The 24,036-nt window shown below is 44.5% G+C and overlaps 1 protein-coding gene and 1 long non-coding RNA gene across 2 annotated transcripts in view; one reads left to right on the forward strand and one right to left on the reverse strand.

Annotated features, from left to right (window-relative positions):
• Window positions 1-17,971, reverse strand: part of LOC106995076 (uncharacterized) — a 33,466-nt gene extending 15,495 nt beyond the window's left edge. The window contains exon 1 of the long non-coding RNA XR_013411152.1: window positions 17,536-17,971. This is a non-coding gene — a long non-coding RNA (uncharacterized LOC106995076). The remainder of the gene's footprint in view (window positions 1-17,535) is intronic.
• ZFHX3 (zinc finger homeobox 3) overlaps window positions 1-24,036 on the forward strand; it is a 1,113,461-nt gene that overhangs the window by 479,216 nt on the left and 610,209 nt on the right. The gene's annotated exons all lie outside the window — the stretch shown is intronic.

Here is a 24,036-nt window from a genome sequence, read left to right on the forward strand (position 1 = left end):
ATCAATCCACTGAAAATACCTGGAGATGTTCTTTGCTTTATACAGATAAAGAGACATGCTATATAAACAACTCCAAAATCCCCTCATTAGATCTGGGTTCTGTTTGGAGAGCACCCTGGCCTTCTTTTTTTATGTTATTCTATTGAAAAAGAAAAATCAGCCAGGATCGTAGAAAGCAGTACAGCTAAGCCTTAGTCTTTCTTGGTAGATGTGGGAAAAAAAAAAAAAAAAAACAGAATAATTTCCATTCTGGCCCCTAAATTTAAAAAATTCAGGAAAGCCCCATTTGTTTTTGGTTCATTGCAAAACACAGATGACTCTCAAAGTCCTTCTTTATTTCCTTTCTGGCTTTGGTCGCTGATGCTGAGAACAACACAGATGGTGGTAATGATGAGGATTAAAAGTTTCCTTCCTGAGTTATCTAGAGGCTCATATCAGCCTTGAAGAGCAACAGCCCCAGGTCTCATCACGGCCATTGGTAATGACCACATTTGTGCCCAGAAGTGATTTCTCTGCCACCTTGGACCATTGCAAATGGTCTGAGGATGATGTGACTCTGTGGGAACAACAAGCTCATAAGTGCTTGGAGGTTGGGCAGTCTGCTTACCTTGATTTGTGGCTCTGAGGACCAAATGAGATAATTAGATAATGTATGTAAAGTGCTTCGAATGGGCCTTCCACCTGAGAAACACTTCGGAAATGGTAACAGGACTTGGAGGGGCAGCAAAACGAGCTGCTAAGAGCACGGCTGTGGACTCAGGTGGTCTGGGCTCGCGGGGACATCCTGAACTCAGAGACTTGGTGTCCTTATGTGTAAAATGGGGATAATAATAGTACTTGCCTTTCTCTATTATATGCTTATAATGAAGATGAAAATGAGGCATGTGTAAGATGTGAAGTATCAACGGATGGCATCTATTAACAATAATGATACCAACAACAATAACGGCAATTAGCGCTGCCTGTCTTCATATATTTGCAAACCTGCAGGTGATGTGATTTAATGGTCTGTTTGTGGCTGCTTCCACTTGCAATTTCCTAATAACATGGCACGAACTTGGAGCCAAGATGCATCCTAGGAGGTCCTATGAGTTTTTCTCTGAGCAGATAGAGTGCATCCCAGTTTTAGGAAGTAGAAAAAGCACTCAGAGATGGTCACTTTCATGTCTTGCAGGTTTTACATTTTGATTGTTCGTTCCAGGAAACCATTACAAACCACAGAATAGAGGTTGAAGTCCAGCCCTCTTCTGTGCCTTAAGGGGGATCCTCTGTCCAGAGGCTACAGGCCAGCCTTGTCCAGGACTGAGCTGAGTGGGTTGAGGAGGTGGGAGGGGCTGGACTCCTTTAGATGGCATTAGCTTTCCCCCAGCCCCTGAAGCTGGATTCTTGGCTAACCCAGACAGGCAGAGAGTTCCCACTGGTGCAAAAAGCATTTTTGGTTTTTTTCCTAGTACTTCTCTAAGATCTGAATTTATGGGGTTCCCAAGGGGACTCCTGCCCTTAAAACTCCCCACAAGAGTCTGTCTTCCATTTTTGCCTGGAAAAAAAAATCCCAAGATCCAAAGGCAGAGCAACCGTGACTCCAAATGCCACCAGCGCCCAGACATTGTGGGCAGTCTGCACGTTTGGCAAATTTGCCGAGCCTTCCTTCCTGGCTCTTGGCCTGAACTCCAGTTTCTGGGCCCCTGCCTCCCAGGGGCTGACAGGCCTCACAATCCAGAGACAAACACTGCTCGCTGTCCCTTTCAGGGCTGATTTAAGAAGTTACCAGTTGGATGTGTTCACCACCGGCCAGCCTTTCAGTGCTGAGCTCCCTCCAGCCCGCCCAGTTCAGACCCTTTCTTAGTTTCCCTATTGTTCTATTCCACGGTACTTTTTAAGTGTCAAAGCAAATTTGTGTTTCCAGTAAGAAAGCACCTTTTGCTTTTTGCCTTTAAAAAAAAAATTGCATGTGGCCTTCATGATTCTAATTCCCATGGAAAACTTAACTGTATCCACAAGAAAAGGTACAAATGTGCACACAGACCCAGCCCGCAGACACTCCTGCGCCTTCACACACCCTTACAGATGCACAATTGCATACCGCAAAGCTGGCTAATGTTGATGCATCCAGGTTGGAAATGACAGGATATGGTGGAGGACCAGTCACTTAATGAACCCCTGCGGGACCAGTCTTGGTTACTAACAATTTCTCTCCAACTCATCAAGCAGGGGAGTCACAGCCCTCCGTGTTTCACTCCATCACGTCCCCCACTGCCCCTTCTTCCTGCTCTACACAAACAAACCAATTACTGCAACGGATATAAATTGGACCCCCTTTCTGAAAATGCTCCCTCAACCTTTTTTCCACCCTTCCTTACTCAGTTCCAATCAGCCAGCCCGCCAGGTGGACCGTGTGCCCACACATGCACACACATGCACACACATACATACACATGCACACACATGTGTGTGCCTATTTACACTCTTGTGTATGTTCTCTGCATCCAGTTCTTTAGTCCAGCCTGGTGTTAGCTCTATTACCTCTCAATCTACTGTCTTACGGAATACAGGTTAAGAATTACTTCTCTGTAATTTTTTGTTTTTATTTTCCATATGTACGACAGCCACCCCCAAGCCCTCCCCTCCGTCTGCCATACCTTAGGGTAACTTCCTGATTTATTCTTGGACAATGCCTTGTGTAACTCATATTGACATTAACAGCCCTCCCTCTCGTTATCAATTGATTACTTAGCTTGGAGGCTTTGTATACAGACCTGTCCCTGCTTTAAAAAAGGCATTAAAACATTGGATTGACAAATTTTTATAAGTTAAGGAGTGAGCAGTTTCACAGCTGGAACATGAGCCACCATGGGTAAGATGGCAGGACAGTTTTCTCAACCTCAGTGCTACTCAAAGCGGGTCCACAGGTCGTTCCTGGTCTGTGAACCATTTGATAGGGATTCTCAACAAGTACAGAAATTCAGAGTAAGACTTGAAAGACTTTTATAGCCATCTGACATGACTGCAACATTCAAGCGACATTTTATTTTTCTAGTAATTCAACTTGTATGTATTTTACAAAAGTCTCAGGCCATGGGGAATTGGATATTAGCAACAAAAACAACAACCAAGTTGCCCTTCATGCCAGGTTATTTGAGAAGCAAGGTTCTCCATCATCAATGAAGACGTTCAAGTTTACCTGAGGAAACAAGGGGTCCCTTTGGAAGTTAGATCATTTTGGCTCAATTCAGTCTTTGTTTACAGATCCTTAACTGAGTGGTTGGTGTGATCAAGAAAATGCAGAAAAAGTTAAAACTAATATGTATGTAAATAACGATCACAAGAAACAAAGATAACTCAGTCTTGAAATGCAGATATGTGGGAAACGATCATATTTTGCAAAGATTCTGCTTTGAAATAAGTTTTGGCCAATAAATCTATCATGTTCCTTTCCTGGACTAGTATTTTGGCTCCATTTCCATAAAGAGGGTGACTCTTTTAAAATGCTGGAATCAGGTGATCCTACTAACTTGCCTATGAAAAGCTGGATGCAGTTGTTTTTCGGAGGACATTATTGTTAGTCTTTTGGCATTTACAGGTCTCTGTGGAGTCAGACCCTTGTTGTAACAGGGCTCTCTGTGTGTAAGCCTCCATGCACATTTCAAAGACAGACGTTTGTTCCCTCCGGCATGAGGAACAATTACCCAATTATCTAAGCAGAATGATAGGTGTCTATGACAAATCGTAGGCTGGAGACATTTTAGAAATAATAATAACTGAATTTTTAGTGCACCTTCCAGTTTTTACAAAGCACATGTACCTCTGTACATCCTAACTCTCAGGATGCTCAGAGCCAGCCAGCCAAGGGGACAGGGCTGGGCTTCGTGCCTTCATTTTAAGGCAGGCGTCTGTTACCTAGAACTCAGCACATCCCCTGTTGCTGCGTGTCCATCCAAATGCTGCACAAGGCCCAAGGAGATTCCCAAGGAACAGAAAGAACCTCCCCTTGCAGTCATTTTTGCTCTGTGTGCAAGGAAAACCCACAAGGGGACACCGGTGGAATCTGACAGTCCTCTGGGCTTTTGAGGTGTGTGTGGTTTTTTTTTTTTTTTTTTTTTTTTTTTAAATTACCTGTGGGCTTTATCAGCTGGATCGTGACTGGAGGCAGTGCAGGGGGAAAGGGAACACCGGGCATTAAAAATGACAAAGCACTTTCATTTGTGAGGGCCATCTGAGGAAGGTGGAAATGAATATATTTTTCTGAGGAGAAAGCAATTTCACAAGCCCTGCCTGCGTACAGATGAGCGGGACCACAGACCGGCTCGAGATGGCCACCGACATTCCCAGGGAAAGACAGATGATGGATGTTTCCTCATTAGGTGGCTGGGGATGGAATTTTACGCAAAATTCAAAGAAAGAAAAAAAAATCCCAGTTCCGCTCCTCTTCCTTTCATGAGGACCTTCCTGTACCGGAGCCAGACAAACCTGGCCACAGAAGTGACCCAGAATTACTCGGAGGTGACGGGGATGGCTTCTGGGGCAGATAGAGAAGCTAAACACCAAGCAGGCCTGGTGACTGGGAGAGACAGTGTCCCCTCTGCAGTAGAACAAAAGGTAATAAATGGCTTTTGCAGCAATTAAACACAAGAGCAAAGGTGAACCTCCAACTCCTCAGCATTATCCCTTTTTTAAGGAAAACAAAGATGACCAAGAGCCACCAACTCGGAAGAACCTCACCCCTAACTGGGGACACAAGCAACTGTCTGTTTTTTTTTTTTTTTCTATCAGTGAACTTTTTGCTGCGGCACCTTATGGCTTTCATAGATCAGATGTTCAGGAGCAGCCGGGGGAGTCCCATTCCATCTTGCATTTGCTAAAATGCATTCGGAATCACATTATTATAGATGATGCAAGATTGGAAGATAGCGAAGATGAAAATGTAGCCCGGGATACTTCTGAGAGAAGGAAGTCAGACTGACCCCGTGGAGACCAAGCTGCGGGCTCTTTGTTTGCCACAGATCTGCTTGCCTGAGGGAATGGTTCAGCTCTTCCTTCCTTTTCATTCCCGTCTTGTGGGAGAAATGAAAACATGAAACAGGGAGAGAATATCCCCGCAAACTCCCGTCACACACCAACAGCTCATGTACACACACACACATGCACAAACAAAACGGGGCCACGGTTTTAGCATTTTGCTCAGACCTGCCACCTTGTTCATGCGGAAACTCGCTTGTGAGAATTGAAAATAAGGAAGGCAGGAACTTGTATCTTCTCTGGTTAGCTGTGTGGCATCAGGGCAATCACTTACCCTCTCTGTGCCTCAGTTTCCTCATCTGAAAAAACAACAAAGCTTTGGATTTGATAACCTTAGTGATTTTTTTTTTTAATAGATTTGACTTTCTCTGATTCACTAAATTCATCTGTAAAGAAAAGCCTCACTCAGGAAAGCTCATGGGTTTTGTACACACGGGTGTGAACACCTATGTCTGTACGTCTGTTATTGTGTGTGCAGCCTCAGCTTTGCACAGGCAGTAATGCAATAATGCAGTAATCCATTTCATTCTTTCTCCAAGTCCAGCCTCTGGGGGTATACCCTCCGCTGTCTACACACACACACACACACACACACACACACACCACACACACACTTTGCACACACTTGTGATGGTTCTGTTGTATCCAGACAGCTACATCTTCTGAAAATCATAATTAGGGTGATGCGGGAATGACACATCTCTCCGGTCCCCCAGCACGGAGACAAAACAGCACTCGATTCCTGTTGGAGGCAGTGGAGGTAACCACGGCCCGCTCAAGCGTGTCGGGGGATTGGCTGCATGCTCCAGTGCACTGCAGCATGTCGATACTCCTGAATAAACTAATCAACCCATTTGCACCTTCATGAAAACGCATCTTAGAGTCAATGAAATAGGTGTGGTAGAGACAATGCCAAGACTGAGTGGAGGAAAAAGAAAGAAGGATTATAAAAAACAAACGTGCTATCATGGGGTGCTGTGTGTCCCCAGGGTTGGAGAGATGTCTTAATACCCAAAAAACTGGAGTCCCTTCTGCTTGCTTTCACGGGGCGAAGTATTTACCTCAGCGTTTCCACCCATGCCTCAGAGGAGGGGAACTCCCCAGGTTCCCAGATTGTTTGTAACAATTGTTTAGTAAAGAGAATATTCTACCTTTCTAAGAATTCCACAAAAATCCGGATACTCAGGTTCCCAACCCTTCCCTTTAACATTTTTCTAAGGCTGCTTAAGATCCACTGCCAGCCGGGCACAGTGGCTCACACCTGTAATCCTAGCACTTTGGGGGGCCGAGATGAGTGGATCACCTGAGGTCAGGAGTTTGAGACTGGCCTTGCCAACGTGGCGAAACCCTGATTCTACTAAAAATACCAAAAAAAAAAAAAAAAAAAAAAATTAGCGGGGCATGGTAGTGCAGACCTGTAATCCCAGCTACCTGGGAGGCTTAGGCAGGAAAATTGCTTGAACCCAGGAGGCATAGGTTGCAGTGAGCTGAGATGGTGCCACTACATTCCAGCCTAGGCAACAGAGTGAGACTCTATCTCAAAAAAAAAAATAAAACAAACAAACAAAAAACCCACTGCTACTTACCATGTACTTGTGCTGGCAAGAGAGCAACACTGGATGGAGGTCTCAGTGTTATAGGAGTTCCCAGCCAATGGGATCGTGCCATCATGTACTACAAATGGTGTGCTTACGGGTCAGCTTATGTAAGAAGTGAGTCAGATGGTATCTGGGCATCCCATGCCATTTCTCTGATAAGTCTGGACACAAAGTATGGAGGGCACCAGTGGTTTGCTAATAAATAGGCTCTCAAAAATTTTTAAAGATCATCCTATGGATAATTTGCTGATTTCTGTGTTATAAATGCTCCACCTGACTTCCACAATAATAGCTGTATTTAATAACTGGCTCACACGACTCCTGAAAATTTAACAAACAGCTCTCATGAGCCAATGCAGGCCAACACCAGCACTCACAGAAAGAAATTCTCATGGTACCAATTGCAATTACCAACAGTGGAGGCTCTTCCCTGCTTCCCTAGAAATGCTGATGTGTTGTTTATCCTAGACACTGGTGAGAAGATGCGTACATGTCTGCTAGACACTTTTTCCCAGGTCTTCTCCTCTTTTTCTCCCATTTCCCTTTCCCTAAGAGCACACATCTAGGTCTATGGCTTTAAATTCTATCGATTTCCCAAAGACTCCTCAGTAATCCCTCCTGAACCCCAGACTCTCCATGTCAACCTCTAACAAGCATCTTAAGCTTAGCACTTTTAAAACAGGCCTCCTGGCCAGGTGCAGTGGCTCACACCTGTAATCCCAGCACTATGGGAGGCTAAGGCAGTTGGATCACCTGAGGTCAGGAGTTTGAGACCAGCCTGGCCAATATGGTGAAATCCTGTCTTGACTAAACATATAAAAATTAGCCAGGCATGGTGGCCGACACCTATAATCCCAGCTACTCAGGAGGCTGAGGCAGGAGCATCACTTGAACTGGGAGGCAGAGGTTGCGGTGAGCCAATATTGCGCCATTGCACTCCAGCCTGGGTGGCAGAGGGAGACTCTGTCTCCAAAAAAAAAAAAAAACACACACACACACACAAAACAGGTCTCTTGATGTCCCCCCATTTCCAAGACCTCCCAAAGTCTTGCCCAGCTTAATAAATACCACCACTACCCACATGCTCAAGATAAGAACTGTTTTTCACCGTCTACTTCCAATCTGTCAGCCAGACCCATTGAGTTTCTCTTCAAACACATCCCTGAATCCAGCCTTTTTCCACATCCCCACTACTAATAGCCTGGTCCAAGCCACCGTCATTGCTCACTGAACCACTACAATTCTGTCTTCGCTTTTCTCATTTCTATTCTTGATCCTTGCAATCTGTTTTCTATGCCATCGCCAAAGGTGATCTTCAACATGCAAATCAAATGCTATCTCTTTCCTTCTCTCCCTTTCTCTCTCTCTACACACACGCCTATACTCCCTTTAAGACACTCTAGTGGCTTCACGTCACACTTAGAACTGTCTCCACTTACTCTTCGTCTGCCTCCTCTCAACCTCACCCAGTGACGCTCTGAACCCATCACTGCATTGCAGCCACATCACTCTTCTATTCCTCAGACACAAGTTAATTTCTGCCTTTGCATTTGATTTTCTGTCTGCCTGAGCACCCAGATCTTTGCATGACTGATAATCCTTACTGTTCAGGTCTCATCATAAATGTCACCTCCTCAGAGAGGCCTCCCTGATTATCTTTGGTATTTACTGTCTGTCTAGATTATGAAGTCCATGAGTGCATAGACTGCTATTAGACATTCGTGTAAGTACAAAGGCTGCTGACAAAGATGCCCCCAAATAGAGCAGCTGGATGAGCAAAGAAGTGAATTTCTTGCTCACAAGAGAGCCGCTTAGGTTCATTTTCTTATGCTGCTTCCACACTGCAGGGGGCATTGCCACCACCTACAGGATCAGTGTTAAGGTCTGGGTAGAGAAGTAGCTGGCATCGCTTAGGCTCATCTGCACTGGTAAGAACTCATCCACGTGGCCCCACCTCACCACAAAGGAGGTTGGGAAATGTAGGCCATCTGTGTACTCAGGAGGATACCCTGGTGCTTAGTGATATGGTTTGGCCCTGTGTCCCCACCAACCTCTCATCTTTAATTGTAATCCCTATGGGTCGGGGGAGGGACATGATGGGAGGTGATTGGATCATGGCGGTGGTTTCCCCATGCTGTTCTGGCGATAGTGAGGGAGTTCTCATAAGATCTGGTGGTTTGATAAGTCTGGTGCACTGCCCCCTTCTTTCTCTCTCTCTCTCCTGCTGCCGTGTAAGACGTACTTGTGTCCCCTTTGCTGTCTGCCATGATTGTAAGTTTCCTTTCCAGTCATGTAGAACTGTGAGTCAGTTAAATCTCTTTCCTTTGTAAGTTACCCAGTCTCAGGCAGTTCTTCATAGCAGCATGGAAACAGATTAATACACTTAGTATGTGTTGAATGAATGAATGGGAAAAAAAATAAATGAGTCTTCCAGTTAACAATTAAATATGTCAATTCCCCTTTGAAAACTTTCATTAAAGCTGCAAAAGGAGGTTAGGAAGGTAAAATACAGCCTTCTCCAGTTTGAGCCTACATGGTACACTTGCACTGTGCAAGACATTCATAAATAAGCCAATCTTCAGTTATCATGGGTGTGACCTAATTCTCCATCCCCTCCTCCGCATAAGCCTCTTCCCATCATACAAACTAGAAAGGCGTGGAGAAAGATGCCCGCTGGGAGGCTAACAGGGAATATTGTGTCTTTCCATTTTCTAACTCCCCGTCTTCCATTTAGGCCCTTCGGCCACTTTCCCATAACTTCAGCAGAATTGCTACATTCCTCTAAGGCCCTGGCCTATTTATTCCAGGTAGGGTGATGATTATGAAATAACAAAGGGAAAAGAAAACCCAAGAAGTGTATAGTAAGCATTGTTTTCTTCTAAACCTTGTTGAAAGTGTAATTCTAAGATGTACATATAAGCATACTTAACAAAGTCCTGTGGGACAACTGGTGTGTAGTGAAACCAATTGGTAGATGTCTTATATATCTGCACTTAAGGTAAGTACTTAGGGTCTATTCCTGGGACTTCTATAGCATCCCTGGGAAATTTTACTTATCAGGGCCCCTGTTCCAAGCACCTGTGGTAAGGTTCAAGTCTATAGGCCTTTTTAAAGTATTAGGCACATAATCACTTATGAAAGAAAAACAACTGGTGTCTTTTTATGTAGCCATATAGGGTCTTAATAATTTCAGAAAAAGAATCCATTTGCTAATAGTTAGGAGACAACAGCCTACTATGTGCCAGCCACAAGTCTAGATGCTGTGGATAGGATGATGGGCAATTAGTTCAGAATTTCTTAAAGAAAAAACAAGCAGAGCACAGTGCAAGGTGACCCTGTGGGCATGGGGGCCAGATGATTGGTTTTTTGGGGGGATTTTGGAGATGGACCCTCGCTTTGTTACCCAGGCTGGAGTGCAGTGGTGTGATCTTGGCTCACTGAAACCTCCGCCTCCCAGGTTCAAGCAATTCTCCTACCTCAGCTATCTGAGTAGCTAGGATTACAGGCAAGCGCCTCCACACCTGGCTAATTTTTCTATTTTTAGTAGAGAAAGGGTTTCACCGTGTTGGCCAGGCTGATCTCAAACTCCTGACAGTGGTGATCCACCTGCTTCGGGCTCCCAAAGTGCTGGGATTACAGGCGCTTTGTAGTCCTGGCTTTACTAACGTGAACTTTCAATCCCAAGGCAAATGTCTTTACCCTTCTGGGCCTTGGTTTCCTTATCTATCAAATGGGTTAATAAGAATGTGACACAATACGATGAATATAAGATGCTTAGGTCAGTGTCTGGCACGTAGTACACTGAAAATGTTACCTAAGGGGTACAGAGTTCAATTTACTTTGGGACCATGTCAAAGCCTCAATTAATATAAAATCTAAAAAGTTATTTACCATACCAGTTTTTATGATTTCAACAGGGTTTTCTGTACCATTACAAGTATATCTGGGTCCTTTTGTCTCTGTTCATGTAAAGTATTATTTTAAAATATTAAATAGGGCTGGGTGCAGTTGCTCACACCCATAATCTCAGCAATTTGGGAGGCCGAGGTGGGTGGATCACTTGTGGCCAGGAGTTCAAGTGCAGCCTGGCCAACATGGTGAAACCCCATCTCTACTGAAAATACAAAAAATTAGCTGGATGTGGTGGGGGGTGCCTGTAATCTTAGCTACTTGGGAGGTTGAGGCACGAAAATCAGTTGAACCCAGGAGATGGAAGTTGCAGTGAGTCAAGATCGCACCACTGCACTCCAGCCTGGACAACAGAGCAAGACTCTGTCTCAAAAAGAAAAATGTGTGTGTGTATATATATGTGTGTGTGTGTGTGTGTGTGTGTGTGTATATCATATATATCATAATAGGATATCTGTAGTGTTGGCATATAGGTAGAAAACCACTAAAGAATCAATGTTCTTAATTGAACAATTCAGTATTTTCTAGTACTTTTCCTTTTGAAACAGTGCTTTGACCCACTGGATACTATGGTGATTCTCAAGAGAATGTGTTTTCCTGCAAGAATCATCGTCCTTTCGTTTTGGAGATTAGGTCCCAACTTTCATAGTGTATTCAGTGTGCTCAGAGCTAGGAAACAGCACACAGTATCAGAAGGAAGATTCATGTGAGAAGGGATGCACGTGACTAGTAGCAACTCGATTTTCTCGCCAGCGACTTTAAAGTCGTGAACAGCACCAAATACCTTTGGTATGTTATCATCTCTGCTTCAAATTGGAGTTCATAATTTTGATCTCAAAGGAACTAGCATATGAACAGCTGTCTAGATTGAGAGTACTGAATGTGACGTTTGTATGGAGGAAGGGGGAGGACCAGGAACTGCAGTTTCAGGAATGGTAAAACACTGTCAGTGATCACGGGGGATGTCATGGGCCCAATCGTCAGCCCACTGAGACTGACAAGAACGTACTGACAAGCAACATACTGACTTGATCAAAGAAATGTTCAGCTTAAATTGGAGGGAAGGACCGGGTACAATGGCTCCCATCTGTAATCCCAACATCTGGGGAGGCTAAGGTGGAAGGATTGCTTGAGCCCAGCCAGTCATGCTGACCTGTGAGCCAATGAAACTTCTTTCCTGGTCAGGCATGGTGGCTCACACCTGTAACTCCAGCACTTTGGGAGGCTGAGGCGGGCAGATCACCTGAGGTCAGGAGTTCAAGACGAGCCTGGCCAATGTGGTGAAACCCCATCTCTACTAAAAATACAAAAATTAGCTGGGGGTCATGGCAGGTGCCTATAGCCCCAGCTACTCAGGAGGCTGAGGCAGGAGAATCTCTTGAACCTAGGAAGTGGAGGTTGCATTGAGCTGAGATCATGCCACTACACTCCAGCCTGGGCAACAGAGTGAGACTCTGTCTCAAAAAAAAAAAAAAAAAACCAAAGATACACTTCTGAAAACACTCTTGACCTGCCTTATTCAACGTTTCATCTGTCAGAAGGAGCAGAGAAACTGTTAAATCTGGTCTTAATCTTGATAAATCCAGAGGAACTGGTGGTGAAATCAATTCATGGGACCCATTTCAATAGGAATTTTATTTCATTTTACTTTTATCGAAGTTACTTATATACACAGTTTGTAGATTGATACAGTCCTTCCAGCTTTGTTGCAGAAATACACCAAAATCCCCCATCTAGCTCCTACTCCCTTATGGATAAACTCTTTTAATGCTTTAAACTGATTCCTTAGAACTTTACCTCCATACCGCTCAATAAAATGCTTTTTTTTTTTTTTTTTTTTTTTTTGAGACATAGTCTCATTCTGTCACCCAGGCTGGAGTACCGTGGTATGATCTCGGCTTACTGCAACCTCCACCTCCAGGGTTCAAGGGTCCCGTGCCTCAGCCTCCTGAGTAACTGGGACTGTAGGCACATGCCACCACATCCAGTTCATTTTTTGTGTGTTTTTGAGTAGAGATGCGGTTTTACCATGTTGACCAGGCTGGTATCGAACTCCTGGCCTCAAGTGATCCGCCCGCCTCAGCCTCCCAAAGTGCTGGGATTACAGGTATGAGCCACTGCACCTGGCCTTGTTGCTATTTCTTGATTTTTATTTCTAGGAATTATCTACTGACTTCCCACTGTGAAAAATGAGGGCCCAGCTCTCTTTTAAATTCCCCTTCAAAAAACTCTCCCAAAATTCCCATCTTGCCAATATCGTGGTATTGTCATTTTTATCAGATCAATATTTAGCCTACCCGAGCCATGTAGTGTATTCCGTTTACTCTCCTTTCCTGAAGAACTCTGTTTTCAGTGGTTCTGTTTTTGCTTTTCTTAGTCTTCTGTCATTGACTTATACCTGAAGTCTCCCCCAGTTGTGTGCATTGTCTCTCAAGGTATCCAAATATATTGGGTATTCTACCAATTTCATCTTATGAAAGTTCTTCTAGAGCCTTCTGATCTGCCCCGCTTGGCACTGGTTGATTTCTAAGCCCAGAGCCCAGCTGTTGCTTCCAGATGTCCCTCCCTGTCCATCATCCTGTAGATTCCTTTCTTCTCTTTGATATGTTAGAGTCTGTTTCCTGCTTCCTATTTCATTTTGTCTCCACCTGGTAGTAGGTACTATTATGGGATCCATTTCACAGATGAGCCAAACCAAGGCATGAGGAACTTAAGTAAAATTCCCTAAAGTCTTAAGGTTTGGGCACAAGCAATGCAGCTAAGCCTCAAACTTAGAATCCAACACCAAACCTAGACTTTTTTTTTTTTTTCGAGGCAGAGTTTAACTTTGTCACCCAGCCTGGAGTGCAGTAGTGTGATCTTGGCGCACTGCAACCTCTGCCTCCTGGGTTCAAGCAATTCTCCTGCCTGAGCCTCCTGAGTAGCTGGGATTACAGGTGCCTGTTACCATGGCTGGCTAATTTTTAGTAGACACAGGGTTTCACCACGTTGGCCAGGTTAGTCTCGAATTCATCCGCACACCTTGGCCTCCCAAAGTGCTGGAATTACAGGCATGAGCTGCTGCATCCGGCCAAAACCTAGGCTCTTAATTACTCACTGGGCAGTCACTGCACAAGCTGGGCCCTGTCCGCCCCAGGTGACTAAGGGCCTTGTGCAGGCTGTGCCTCCCACGTTCAGGTCAGTGTGTTGCCACAGTCCTCTCCTAAAGCACTTTTACAGGCCCTGACTCACTGTCCCTCATGGCAATTTCTTATTTCTGGGATTAGCTGGTTTAAAAAAGAAAAAAAATAGCTTCTGGGCATGTGACACTATTCTCGGGCCTTTAATGTCAGAAATAATGATGGCGTTAAATTGGAGCTCATTACCACGGAATGAGACCTCATTGAGCCCTCTTTTGCGGGGGGTGGGGGGGTTGTTTAATGATTTTATTTTTTTAAACCTCCTCCTCAGTAACTCTAACATGGTACACCAGGGGGAGAAGTGGGTGTTTGGAGTAGCAAATTTTTAAATAATAAGAAAGATCTCCTTTCATCGATGAAAAAAAAAAGGGTCCATCCTCCATTGTTCCCACCAAATGCTGGCTGTTCCTTTGTTACGGTCTCATGGAAATTTCCTGAGCCCCTTAAGCCACTAATACCAGTTGTATCCCCAGCAGCAACAACACGTCCTTAAGGCATTATTTTCAGGGCAGCTTTTCCCATAATGAGTCTGACAATCCTGCTTTATGATTTGTTGAGTGGTTAATTCAAAATATACCATTCTCTAGAACCAGCTTTCCAGTGGAATCCCCACTAGGCCTCCAGCCACCGATGCAAAGGCTTGGCATATCCAGCTTCAGAGGGTCTCTTAGGACCCGATTGGATGATGGTGCCACCCTGTGCCGCTGCTTCAGAAAGAGAGCAGCAAGCCTCTGCTCCTGCCCGCCAGAGGCTTCTCACACTTCGTTGGTGAACTCTCAGCACCATGGTGACCAGGAATGAATGCTCATCTTGAGAAAGTGCGTGATGTCTTCACAGTCCTCATGGCTTTCGAAGTTTAAGAGGGATATTGGCCACCAAGAGAAAGTACAGAGGTGGTGGGGCCTTGAGACCATACCACCCCAGGAACAGGTAAAGGGACTGGGGTTATTTTTTAACCAGGAGAAACAAAACATAAAGGTGAGGCACGTCAGTTACCTCCAGATACTCGATGCTTTATTTTTTTATTATTTATTTATTTATTTGAGATGTACTCTTGCTCTGTCACCCAGGCTGGAGTGCAGTGGTGCAGTCACGGCTCACTGCAACCTTCACCTCCCAAGTTCAAGTGATTCTCCTGCCTCAGCCTCCTGAGTAGCTGGGACTACAGGCGTGTGCCACCATGCCGGGCTAATTTTTGTATTTTCACCATGTTGGCCAGGCTGGTCTCGAACTCCTGACCTCAGGTGATCCGCCTGCCTCTGCCTCCCAAAGTGTTGGGATTACAGGCACAAGCCACCGTGCCTGGCCGATTTTTCAAAGAGGATTGTCCTCCTTTTCCTGACTGGCCCCAAAGGGTAGAATGGGAACTAGTGGGTGGAAATGATAGGAAATCAAATTTTCACTGCAGATAAAAAAGAACTTTCCAGTAGAGCTCTTGGGAAGCATCACAGCTTCCCTGTGAACAGCTGTGTGCTGCCTTGTACTGGAGCCATCAAGAGAAATGAGACGTCCATAGGTATCCTATCAGAGAATCAGGCACTAGGCCATAAGTAGGACTAATAATCTAAAATACACCTTCTAATTACATGGCTCCATAACTCTAAGAGGTACAGGTTTATGAATCACTTTTAAGATGAGAGAAAGACCTTTTGACAATTTTTAAGAAATAGATTTTCTAGATACAAGATGCTGCTTTAGACTAGGGGAGCAGCAAACTTTTTCTTAATGGGCCAGTAAGCAAATATTTCAGACTGTGTGGTCTTTTTTTGTGACTACTCAGTCCTGTTCTAGTGCAAAAGCAGCCAGAATGATACACAAACGAATCAGCAGGTGTGTGTTCCAGCAAAACTTTATTTACAAAGCAGGCAGTGACGGGATTTAGCTTATGAGCCATAGTGTGCCACTGCCCGCTTTGGAGGATGCTGGGTGCTGGGAAACACAAGAGGGACTTGGGGGGGAGGGGGGAAAGGCTATGCTAATACCCCACGCACGTGTGAGTGTCACACTGATGTACAATATACATATGTGCATCTTTGCATATGGGGATGTATATTTGTGTGAGTGTGGTTTGGAGAGTGGTGAGGAGAGAAAGAAACAGAGCACATGGACGCCCACAGAGAAACAAAACCTCTAAGACGCGGTGGCCATAGTCCGTGAGGGCCAGTTCTCTGTCGTTGTGATGTAAAGACGCCAGCCCCAGAGGTATCCCAAGGGGAGTTGTTCAGAGTGTCTGAAATTCTGACTGCTTCACTCTCTCTGCTTTGGGCATCTGCCTTGGGAAGGAAAAAACCGAGCTGAATGTAACCATGTCCTGAAGGAGGGAAAACACAGTTACTCAGTTTGGTGCATCAGATTGGCTGGTTGTCACAGAGGCCTTCCAGTAGGGAAGTTGAGCCAGATTGGTGTCTGATGCAGCCAGGAGCATTAGGAAGTCTTCAACTCTCAGGGGGAAGGGAGCTAGCAGCGGGAGGTTGGGAAAGGCAGAAACTTGCCTGCCTGCCTGGCAGGTTGGCTCAGGGATAGCCCTCCATGGAGCCTCCAATCCCCTGCCAACTTACCCGGGGTAGTGAAGGGGTCATTTTAAAGGGGATATTTAAAAAGTGGCTAGTGAGCGTTTACAGGGACTAGGATATTTTTGATTACTTGAGCTGGCATGGTTATATAGTCTCAGGGTGGCTAAAATACTGTAAATTCTGTTTCTTGGGGCCATTGTACTTTCTTGGAGCCTTGGGTTTTCCCAGATCATTACCCTTTGGTGCTGTCTGACCACTTTCCTTGTCAATTGTCCATTCCTTCTAAATGCCTCCCTTTTCTTCACCCTGACTTTAAAAGCCTGCTACCCTAGGAATACCCCACACAGGCCTGGACACACGTAGACACTTCCTCAAGCATCTAGGAAGACCTGTGGCAGCCATTTGCTGCTGCTTCCTGTTTCCATGGCGGCCATTTTGTCATATCCAAGGAGAGGGCAAGAACAGCCTCCTGCGTTGCTTCTCAAGTACACTGTGTAGCACTGATTTTTTCCAATCATCTCTAAATAGAGGTTTCTCTCCCCCTCCTCCCAGCTCAGCATCCGAGGGCACAATGAGCGTGCCCTGCATTTGAAATCTGACGTCTCCCTCTCTCACTCATTCGCTCCGTCTTCAGCTTGGCAGAGCGTTTAAAAATTGGTATCCCTTTAACTAGGCGAGCTATTCTTCTGCTGGGAGATGACCTTTTACACAGAAGATAAGACTGTCATACATGATCTCTGACATATGGAAGTTTCCAACAAGGAACAGTAAGTACCACACCAAAAGCAGTGGGTGTTTCTGTGCAACTTGTGTGTAAAGATATATTACTATACATGGTTCTAAATAAATTATTACCAGTTCTTAAAAGTACCACCAGCCCTCTTGAGGCACATCTGTTCAATTTTTTTATTTTAATTGAAAAGAAAAATTTTGTCAAATTTAAAGACTCTTGGGGAAAAAGATGGGGGAAAAATTATTGAAAAGAGGCAATTTTTCCATGAGTTTTGTAGAAATTAATTGTAGTCTCAAAGTTATGAAAATAACCTTTTCTTTAAAAAAAAAAAAAAAAAAAAACCCTCCCACAGACTTGGGGAGTGACCCACTGAATGGCTTTTTCTTCTCCAAGGTATGTTATCCTGAAGTCTTCAGCATGACCCCTTGTTTCTTATAAGAAGCCTAATGTCTGATTTTCCCTCAAGCAGAACATTATTTGTTATTTTTTTGCAAAATGTTAATCTATATTATCATGAAGTTTTGGGATCCACAAAGCAGAATGAAATGTGAAATTTCCAAAATGGGAAATGAGAGGGATCTGCTCACCTGGCACAAATCCACTGGGTACCGCTCTCAGCGTTCATGAATCTTAACTTCAGAAGCTTGTCAGCTGCTCAGATAATGCAGGGACCGTGGGTTTTTAGTGTACTGTGGAAGTGGGGCTCATACAGTCTCATATAATATGTCGTAAGAGGGAGTGGGTTGTGCCAGGGATGTACTGACTCCTTGCAGCTCTCTCTAGTTTGTCAGTTAAGCAAGATGGCTGCTCTTGGAATGGAAGAACTTCTCTCTTAGCTATCGTTGGTTCCTTTCTGAAAACTACTGGAAAAATGGATCCTGAGAGAATTCCTAGGTTATGCGAGGAAGATCACTAACAGATTTATTCATTGGATGATGCTACCCCTGACCAAATAGAAGGAAATCTGATGTGGCAGGAGGTGTATGTAATCCCACCCTAAGCCAGTTCCAGATAGCCCATCAGTGATTATAGCCTAATTATTGCTCAGTGACCCCTCCAATCTCTGGAATCTTTTTTTTTTTTTTTCCACATATATGGCCTGAGTTTCTGATTCTCAGTGTCATTGTCTAAGGACTGTGTAGGGCTCTTGAACACCTTCTTTAAGTAGCCATCTGTCAGATATAAACTTAGCAACAGGTCTGTCACCGAGGCTGAAATTCTGACATTACAGTTCCTAATGTTGGGTTAAGAAAGGAATTGCTCGTTATGAAAATGCAAACACCTCCAGGAGGCTAAAACTATATTAATGTTATGTCCGTAATATTATTTTTATGGTTTGATGATAGTCTTACACCTAACCACTATATGCCTTATCTCATCTCCCTATGATAAGTCAGCAAAGCATGTATTTTAAAAATAAGCAAACTGAGATTCAGAGCATTTAAGTTGCTTATTTATACATGCACATCTAGTAAGGGGTGAGCCTGGAATTCAAATCCAGATCTATCTGGTTAAAAAACTGGTGAACCTGACTCCTGTGGGTTAATAAGATCCTTTCCTATCTGTTTACTAGTTGAAAGTTGTTTTGATAAGAGAGTTAAACAGAGAGAGAGACGGAGGGAGAGAAACAGAGGGAGAAAGAGAGCGAGAGTGAGCATTGCTTACTTTAGGGTCAAGAAGACGCTAAGAGAACATGGAATGGTGCTAAAGAAAACATTACCTGGTATAGTTTCGCTTGAGATGATCTACCCTTTGGTAAGTTCTTTAGTGGTTCTTTGTGTTAGACCAAACTGCATCATTTTGTAACCCCACCCCCACCCTCTGCCATTTCATAGACCTTGGTCAAGTGAAACATTCCACGGGGGTTCGGGGCGTGAGACGCATCCTGCCCAACCACCTGACCACAAGGCACAGGAACGTCCTTATCACACCCTGCTGGGAGGAAGTGCAAGGAACATCACATTCCGTGGGAACAAAGGCCAAACTGCCTCATCATGGGCGTGTCTTATCAATATCATTCTGGGCAGCCAGTCATACTGCCCAGACCCCTCCTGCCCATACCTATAAGTACCCCAGCCTGTAAGCAGTAGTGGGCACTGGCATTAGGCTGGTCCTCCACCTCTGGAGGTCTTATGTTGGACATAAAGCCTACATTTGCTGTAGAGCTGCCACTTTCTCTCTCTCTGTATCTTTCTTTAACCCTCACCTTCCCTTCAAAAGCTAGCAGTTGACTTGTAGCAGGATTCCTGAACCCTTTCCCAGGATCCCTTCTCTTGTTTTGACTGGAGCTGTTTACAGTTGGAGAGACTGGGGCTGCCAGGGTCTATAAGCAATAGCAGCCTTGGTGATGGTCAAGGCAGCAAGTGCCTCAGCTCTAAGACGGGCAGCCGTTGACTCATGCTCCTCCTGTAGATGTGCCAAAATGTGTCCAAACATGCAGGATTCTCATGCAGGAGTGTTCATGGCCCTAACTGCTCAGCCACAGTCAGATGGAAAGTTTTGGTAACTTTTCCTATCTGAATTTTTTTTCAATTGCAAAGCACAGAAATTGCAACTCCAAATGGCAGAAGCAAAAAGGGATGTATGGGCTCATATAACTGAAAAACCCATGGGAACATCCTGTGGCTAGGGGTATCATTGGATTAGGAGCCTAAACAAAGTCAGCAAGTTTCTTCTCCCCGTGTTGCTTGGAACTGTCCCCTCCATACTTATTCCTTTCCTTCTTAGAGTCCCTTCTTAGGGTCATGAGATACCTACAGCAGCTCAGATTCTATGTTGTCTCACGACAGATGCTCTAGGAAAGAGAGAACATTGTTTTCACAGAAGTCTCTGCAAAGGTCCCATAGGAACACACTGGGACACATGCTCACCCCTGAACCAATCAGAGTAACTTAGGAAGGATGCAAGATGCTGATTGGGCTAAGGCTGGAGTCAGCCCTGCCCAAAGCACATGAATGGAAATGGGAAGAGAGAAATATATCAAAATTGCTGCCATTGGGAGAGGGATGAATGGATGCTGGAAGTCAAAAGGCAATGAATGTCCACTGAGCTGTCTGTCTAGATTTGTGGCTATCGATGAACTAAACAGGAATGTTCCAGTATCTTCCTTGGTGTATGCTGCTAGGCTCGTATCAGTAAGTGAGGCCAATGAGGTGAGAAACAGGGATATCCAAGACTTTCTTTGATTGCAGCTGACTCAAGTTATGTGATACTGCAGGGCCGAATTCATGCCGTGTACGATATTGGTACTTAATGTTTAATGGTTCATCATACTTTTGTTTGTTTTGGAAAAAGAGAGTGCCTAAAACCTTGCTTCACAAAGGGTGGCTCCAAGACTGACTGCATCAACTTCAAGTGAAAGCTGCTTAGAAACATGAAATCCTTGACCTCACCTCAGACCTTCTATATCCAGGAAGTTGCCTAGAGCAGGAGTCTGCAAAATTTTTCTGTGAAGAGCCAAGTAATAAATATTTCAGGCTTTGCAGCCCATATGATCTCTGTTGTAACTACTCAAGTCGGCCTACTGTTAACAGCTCAAAAACAGCCCATAGACTATATGTAAACACAGGGGTGTGGCAGTGTTCCAATAAATCTTTATTTATAAAAACAGGGTGCAGGCCAGATTTGGTCCTTGGGCTGCAGTTTGCCAATTCCTGGCCAAAAGCATCTGACATCATGGCAGGAATCGAATTCACATGGTTGTTGCCTCTGTTTGGGAGTCTACATACCCAGATGGATTATTAGAACATGATTCCAAAATAATCTGCTCATTCATTCATTTATTTCTTCGAATTGTGTTTATGGAGCACCCGCCGTTTGGGAGGCCTTTAAAATGATTGCAGGATCCTGAATTTCCTGAGTGTCTACCACATGGCAGATGCTCTTCAGAAGGCATGCGTTCTTCTGGATGTGCAGAAATGTGTGTTTGTGAAGAGCACAAGGCGCTGCTGTTTTGTTAAAGACCAGCATCATTGGCAAGCAGGGTCCATTGTGCCCATCTCCCTGGGAAACCAGACACAGGCTTGGTCATGGAGAACAGAGCATCCTCAATTGGCCCGGATGCAGCTGTGAGGGGCAGAGTTGGAGGGGAGCTAACACTGCCCACCCCTCACCCCCGCAGTTCCTTCGGATCCACTTTCTTGTGCTTGCTCCACAAGGGATTTCAGGCAACAGAGAGGACTCCACAAAGATAAGCCGCAAGAGCTCTGTTGCTGGATTCAGGGTCCCTCTGCGGCGATGCTATTCTCTTCCCTTTGCAGAAAATGTCAGCTCCGCTGCCTCTCCCCGGCAGCTCTCGTCTGTGTGCGTTCTTTCATTTTTCTCCAGAGATCGCTCCTGTCCAGGATGGTTTTTATTTTACATTTGAAAAAGCGGAGGCTCTGCACGGAGCCACCCAGCCTGAGTTACCAGCTCCAGGCCCAGTGCTGCTCTACAGCCTCAGCTTTTTGCCTCGTGCTTCCTAAACCTTGCAGAGGGAGGGAGGGACGTTTCTTTGTGCTGCCTGTCACTCCAGCTGCTGTTCCAGCTGCTGGGTGGATGGCCAGAGTCTCCAAACCCGCTTCCTAGCTGAGGTGAAGCAAGTTGTTACTTCGTTTTGACTATTTATCGCTTGAAAACTGTTGGCTGCACGTGCGGACCAATGACTTGCAGTTAAGTCATTGGGTCCCCAAGCCTTATGAGAAGAGAAGAGATTATTCAGTACAAGCCCTTCCTCCTCATGTAGGAATGTGGGGAGTGTCCAGGCATGTGCTCTGTCATCTCCTGTGTTAGTTTAGGATCCCACTTTCTTGTCAGTTTCATCCCCTTCCTCCTGTGTCCTGCCTCGTTAGACTAAGAATTCACCGGTTCCTTCAGACTGCAACAGGTCTTCTTGCCTCCCCTTTCCATAACCAGAGCCAAGAGGGGCAACCGCACTGAGCCGTGGACGAGAATGGCAGGATTTCTCAGGGGTAGCCCTCATCCAGGCTCCCGGGTTTCATCAACCAGAGACACACGTTTGTTTCTAGTGAAAGTTGAAAAGAGTCCTACCACATTCTGAACCTCACACACCCTCAAGGGAAGGTCAAGGAGTCAGCTCAGGGACCCCTGGCCTAGATGCCATAGCGGGGCACGGCATAGACGTTTTCATCAAAAATCAGCCTACATTTATTGAACATCTATTAAGCCTTCTCTTGGGGGAAGTGGGGTAGTCTGCAAAAACATCCCAGCCAGCCTCCCTGGTTTCCTCATTGCCTCCTGCCCCCGGCAATCCATTCCCCACACAGAAGCCTGAGTGGGCTTTTTAAAACATAAATCATATTATTCTCTTGCTGGAAACCTCCAAGGGTTCCAATTGCACTTAAACTAAAATCCATACCCTTTGTTCATTTTTCGGTTGGGTTGTTTGTCTTTTTCTTGCCAATCGGTAAGAGCCTTTTGTAGATTAGAGATACCAGTCATCCGTACTGCAAACATTCTTCTCAAATCTGTTATCTTCAGACTTTGTATATAACATCTTTGTCGTATAAAAGTTTTACATTTTTATAAATTCAAATAGGTCCAGCTTTTCCTTTATGGCTTCTGAATTTTCTGACTTAAGATGGTTACCCTTCGTAATACGATCGCACCTTATCACATCTGGATTTTTCTTCTAAGAGGTTTCTATTTTACATTTAAGTCCTTGTTCCATCGGGAATTTATTTCTGTATTTGGTCAGAAATGGGGGACTACTTTATTTCCCTCTGAACCAGAGGTTGACACACTATGGCCCACAGGCCAGCTGCCTGTGTTTGCAAATAAAGTTTTATTGGAACACAGCCATGCCCATTCATTTATGTATTGTCTAGCTCTGCTCTCACACCATAATGGCAGAGTTGTGTAGTAGCAGCAGAGACCGTAATGTTTTAGACCAAAGTCTAAGCAAGCTTGTCCAACCCGCAGCCCATGGCTACATGCAGCCGGGGATGGCTTTGAATGTGGCCTGTCACAGATTGGTAGACTTTCTTTAAACATGAGATCTATGCATGGACTTTCGTTTTTTATTTATTTTTAGCTCATCAGCTATTGTCATTGTTAGTGTATGTTATGTGTGTCCCAAGACAATTCTTCTTCCAATGTGGCCCAGGGAAGCCAAAAGATTGGATATCCCTGGTCTACAATATTTACTGTCTGGCTCCTTATAGAAAAAGCTTGCCAACCTCTACTCTAGATGACTAGTCATTGGTGCCAGCCCATTTTTTTTTTTAAATAAACCACTTTCTGCCCTCTGAAATGAAATTCTGTCTTTGTAATAGATGAAATTTGAATGTATCCTAAGATCTTTCCCAGAATTTTTCCATTCTTTTCCCCTCATCTCTTTGTTTCTCTCTCTCTCTCTGCCCAAACCACTTAGATTTGATTACTGTGGCTTTATATACAGGTAGTCATATCCCTCATCACAATTTTTATTTTTCATGCTTTTTGTAGCTGTTCATAAAATTACCCTACCATCAGAATCTAAGATATTTTTATCCATTTCCAAAAATAATGAAAATCTTACTGGAATTCTAATTAGAATATCATTAAGTTTATATGTGTTTTCTGGGAAGAAAAGGCATCTTACAGTAGTAAGTCTTTCTATCTGAGAAAATATCTATTGGTTTAGTTCTTGTTTGGGCATCTTTCAGTAAGATTTTATAGTTTATTCATATAGGTCTGCATCAGTCAGGGTCTGGAGAAAGAAACCACACCAGTAATTTAAACAGGGAACATTTATGTAAGATTTTAACTAGTAAAATAGTGGTTAACTACTAAAAGAGTTAAAAAGAAGACTCTAAGGAAGATAGGAATAGTAAATGCAAAAAGCAGCCACTATATCTAGGACTGAAAGACAGCAAGCAAAGATAGAATAGAGAACCCAGGGTTGAAATTCAGACCTCACTGGTGAAGATATAGTGACCCCAGGAATATATAACTCTGGGTCCAAGTTCCTTTTGTAGAGATGGGGTCTCAGGTTTCCCAGTCTGGTCTCAAACTCCTGGGCTCAAGTCATCCTCCCATCTCGGCCTCCCAAACAGTTGGGGATTACAGGTGTGAGCCCCTGCACCTGACCACCAAAGTTCCTCTTATGT

Source organism: Macaca mulatta, chromosome 20 (genome assembly GCF_049350105.2).
Source record: "Macaca mulatta isolate MMU2019108-1 chromosome 20, T2T-MMU8v2.0, whole genome shotgun sequence".
Lineage (NCBI taxonomy): Eukaryota > Metazoa > Chordata > Mammalia > Primates > Cercopithecidae > Macaca > Macaca mulatta.